Raw genomic sequence first — 5,290 nt, forward strand, 5'->3', positions numbered from 1 at the left:
GATACAGAAAGATTTCAGATAGATTACATCACGGTCGGGCAGAGATTCCGAAATCAGATATTGGAATATAAGGCATACCCATGGCAGATACAGACTCAGATCACAATTTATGAGTGATGAAGAGTAAGCTGAAGTTTAAGGGACTTGTCGGGAAGAATGAATACGTAAAGAAGTGGCAATGGAGGAGCTAAAAAAAGAAGGCGTACGCTTAAATTTCTCTAAGGCTATCGAATTGCAATAAGGAATAGCTCAGTAGCAAGTTCAGTTAAAGAAGAATGGATACTATAGAACTGGAAGTTGGAAAGAAAAATGAAAGCACAAAAAAGGTAACTGCGAATAAACCATGTATAATAGAAGAAATACTTCAGTTTATCGATGAAAGAAGAAAATATAAAAATTTTCACGGAAATTCAATATCACAGAAATACAAGACCTAGGAGTGAAACAAATAGGAAGTGTAGGGAAACGAAGGCGAAATGTCTGCATAAAAATGTGAATAAATTGAAAAAAAAAATAAATTGTCGGAAGGACCGACTTAGCATGTGGAGAAGTCAAAACAACCTTTGGTGAAATTTAAAACAAGGGTGGCAACCTTAAGAGTGCAACGATAATTCCACTGTTAAATGCAGATGAGAGAGCGGATGGGTGGAAATAGTACACTGAAGGCTTTCATGAGAGGGACGACCCGTCTGATGTGATTGAAGAAGAAACAGGAGTCGATATGGAAGAGACAGGGGATCCATTATTAGAATCAGAATTTAAAAGAACCTTGTAAGACTTAAGGTCAAATAAGGCTGAAGGGATAGATAACGTTGCATCAGAATTTCTAAAATCATTAGGAGAAGTGACAACAAAAAGGCTATACACGCTGGTGTGTAGAACGTATGTCAGGCGATATACCACCCGACTTTCGAAGAAATATCATCCACACAATTCCGAAAGCTGCAAGAGGCAACAAGTGCGAAAATTACCGAACAATCAGCTCAACAGCTCATGCATCCAAGTTGCTGACAAGAATAATATACAGAAGAATAGAAAAGAAATTTGAGGATGTGTTAGATGACGATCAGTTTAGCTTTATGAAAGGTAAAGGCAGCAGAGAGGCAGTTCTGACGTTACGGCTGATAATGGAAGCAAGACTAAAGAACAAGAAAGACACATTGATATGGTTTGTCGCTCTCGAACAAGCGTTCGACAATGTGAAATGGTGCAAGATTTTCGAAATTCTGAGGACAATAGGGGGAGCTAGAGGGGGAGAGACGGGTGATCTGCAACATTTACAAGAGGCAAGAGGTAAAAATATGAATGGAAGATCTAGAAAGTGTATAAAAATTCAAGCTGAAAGTATATCAATGATGAGACTCTCTGATGACATTGCTATCCTCAGTGGAAGTGAAGAAGAATTACAAGATCTGCTTAATGTAATGAACGCCGGCCGCTGTGGCCGAGCGGCTCTAGGCACTTCAGTCCGGAACCGCGCTGCTACTACGGTCTCAGTTTGGAATCCTGCGTCAGGCATGGATGTGTGTGATGTCCTTAGGTTAGTTAGGTTTAAGTAGTTCTAAGTCTAGGCGACTGACGACCTCAGATGTTAAGTCCCATAGTGCTTAGAGCCATTCAACCATTTGAATGGAATGAACAGTCTACTGAATACAGAATATGGATTGAGAGTAAATCGAAGAAAGAAAAAAGTAATAAGAAATGGCAGAAATGAGAACAGCGACAAACTTAACATTAGGCATGATGGTCACGAAGTAGCTGAAGTTAAGGGATTTTGCTATCTAGACAGTCAAATAATCCATGACGGATAGAACAAAGACGATATCAAAAGCAGTCTAGCACTGGAAGGAGGGCATTCCTGACCAGCAGAAGTCTACTAGTATCAAACAAAGTCCTTGATCTGAGCAAGGAATTTCTGAGAGTGTACGTTTGGAGCACAGCATTCATTCTATGGTAATGAAACATGGACTTTGGGAAAACCGGAGCAGAAGAGAATCGAAACATTTAAGATGTGGTGCTACAGACGAATGTTGAAAATTATGCGGACTGATAAGGTAAGGATTGGGGAAAGGAAAGGAATATATGGAAAACACTGAGAAGACGAAGGGACAGAATCATAGAACATTTGAAAAATTGTAGAGGACGACAGAGATTGGAATACATCCAACAAACAATTGAGGACGCAGTTTGCATCTTCATGGTTTACTGTACGCACTTCTTCCCAGCTAATGTACATTATCAATAACGTCAAAATATCCTGCGTTTCGTGTTTAGAAAAGGTGTTTGGTAGGACTTCAGTATGACAGACTTTTCTAGCCAGATTTTATTCGCATTATTTGGAGGAAATGATCAGACAGTCCAAGTTATTTTTCAGATGCACGATAGTGGTCCTTTTCTATATCAGTAACCACACGATCAGTTACTTATGCTGAATTTTTAAATCCCTTGTGAAACTCCAAGTCGTACATACCTTCTCAAACGTTTTAGGCGTTTACGAGTAGTACGCTACACTTTGGTTCTTTTGTTAACATGATAAGGAGCACAAATTCAGCGCCGACCCATTTCAATTGTATGTGCACTAGGTGAAATATCGGTTCTTTTCGTCGTCCTGCGAGTAGTGCGTTGTTAATCAGTGTTAACCACAAGAAGCTATACATTTACTGTATTATCAAATGAAGAACACGTTTAATTGCTTTATATGAGTCATAACTAACGACAAAAACCAATGCAATGGCGAGGTGACTTTCGTGTCATTTGAGGCTAATAGCTAATAACTACCTAATACTTGACTGAGTGAATGATATTTGTCATAATAATTCCAGCTGATGACATCTGACACTCAGATTGCATCGACCACGAGATACGAAAAAAGAGAGCCCAGTAAAAAGCTAATGTAACGCTTTAAGAAGCCGAAGGTAATTTTGCCAGATACTATCAAATTTTCACTACCCTATAAACAAATACAATACTAATGAAGGAACTTGCCAGTTTATGATGGTACTCAGTTTTCTTTCCTCAGAAGGTAGCTGTTTCAGTTTCTGCGGCTTCATTTTCGCCGAACTGGAAGCACGGCGAATACCAGTCTCGCTCCAGCGTGATGGAGGAAGCACCCGACAACCAGTCAGGCTTCACTCTTGTTTTTCCCGCCTTTCGCTCAGACGTCACTCGCCTCTTAATTGCTTTTTTCCATTACTTGCCTCCCAATTAAAAATATGCATTGAACTGTAATGTCTCAATATTCTCGCAGCGACTCTGCCACGTTTTCAATGAAATACGGAGAACCGATAGACTTTCACCTATAGTTGTTCACATATCTTGTTTATTTATTTGCTTGTTTTTTGATGAACAGGCGGGCAAAAAATTCAAAGAGCCCATTTTCAGAAGTCTTATGCAGTTTAAACACTAGCGGAAAAAAATCTCAGCACCAAGAGCCAAGTAATGTAAAGTTATGAAATTTCGAGAACACATTTGTCTATGTAACATATTTAAGTGATTAGCGTTGTAAGATCACAGGTTAATGTAAGATCGAGATAAGCCGTTACAAATGTGAAATTCTGCTACTTTAATAACCGGCGTAACTGCCAAATTTTGAATGCAAGTCTGGGAACGTGCGTGCATTGTTTGTACGGGTGCAGGATGTCAGTGGGATGGAGTTCCATGCTTGTTGCACTTGTTAGGTACATACAAGAACGGTTAATTCTGGTTGTGGATAATGCTAGCGTTGTCGTCCAATGATGAACCATTTGTGCTCGACTGGAGACAGATCTCTGTATGTCCATCTTTTAGATATGGTTGCGGGACTCGGCTGTTCGATAGAGGATGTCAAATCAAACACCTTTCAGCCGTCAAATTTCCAACCTTATTTTATTTGGCAACCAGTTTCAGCGTTTTACTTCAGGCCCCTGACCGACGTGTAGGAAGAATCTACCTATGCTGTGGTGAAAACAGGGGTTAGCAATACTGGTATTAGTAGATATTTGCTACAGTGATCACTTCACCACCTACCGACCACAGGTCTGGTGATCGAGCAGGCCAAGGCAACATGACGACACTCTGTAGAGCGTGTATAGTTACAGCAACGGTATGTGGTTGAGCGTTATCGTGTTGGAAAACAACACCTGGAATGAGATTTACACTCTCCAGCGGAGTGTGCACTGATATGAAACTTCCTGGCAGATTAAAACTGTGTGTCGGACCGAGACTCAAACTCGAGTTTTGGTCCGGTACACAGCTTTAATCTGCCAGGAGGTTTCACTCCCTGGAATGCCGTTCGTGATGGCAGCAAAACAGGTCGAGTCACCTTGGCCGGCCCACTGAGTTCCGATGATGTCAGGATGGCTGCATCAACAGCTGACTCAGCGGCCACTGTCCCCGTTGACTCCATGCTGCTCCGCAGGGAGCTGTTAGGCCGGCCCGCTGCTGCTACTTCCTCGCTGGCGTGGCTGAGAATGCGGCGGCAACGACCACCCATGATCTGGTGTCCGAATCTGCGGCCCTCGCCTCTGAAGTCTCCGGCGTGTGTCGGGAGCCGAGACGACTGCCCGCAGTAGAGATCCAAAGAGTGGCCTACCCTAACTGGGATAATAACAAGAGTGCTCTTGCTGTCACAAAAATCGCACTCCATGCCGTAAGCACAGCTGTAGTTGCAATGCATCTAGGCCGCAGACAGGTGTGTTGAAGGTGGTCACCTGGCCACCTAACGACATAAGGCGTGTCATTGGCAACGAGTCAGAACCAGCTTTAACAGGAAACTCAACTCTCTTCCACTCCACCCACCAACGAGCTCTCGCTTGACACCACTAAATTCGCAGACACAAATGGTTTGCAATCAGTGGGACACATGCACCGGCTCGAAGCATGCCTTGAAGTAACAGTTTTGTAACAGTTCATTGTGTGTCAATGTGACATAGGCTACAAGGCGTCTGGCTTGGAGCTGACCTTGAAGTAAGCGATTAGTAACAGGAAACAAGGTGTCACTGTGGTGCAAAGTACTTGTGAAGTTGCTGCTGCAGATGCAGTATGATGCGCCACAGCCATAGCCGAACACGACGGTCTTCCCGCTTGGTAGCGTCACGTAGCCGTCCTGAGCCCGGTTTTCTTGCTACCGTACCTTCCCACGATCACCGCCGCAAGCAATCATATACAGTGGCTACATTCCTTCCAAGTTTCCCTGCAGTATCGCGGAAGGAATACGCAGCTTCTAGTAACCATATTACACGACATCGTTCAAACGAAGTTCAAATGGGTCAAATGGCTCTGAGCACTATGGGACTTAACTTCTGAGGTCATC

This window comes from Schistocerca cancellata, chromosome 2, assembly GCF_023864275.1.
Source record: "Schistocerca cancellata isolate TAMUIC-IGC-003103 chromosome 2, iqSchCanc2.1, whole genome shotgun sequence".
Lineage (NCBI taxonomy): Eukaryota > Metazoa > Arthropoda > Insecta > Orthoptera > Acrididae > Schistocerca > Schistocerca cancellata.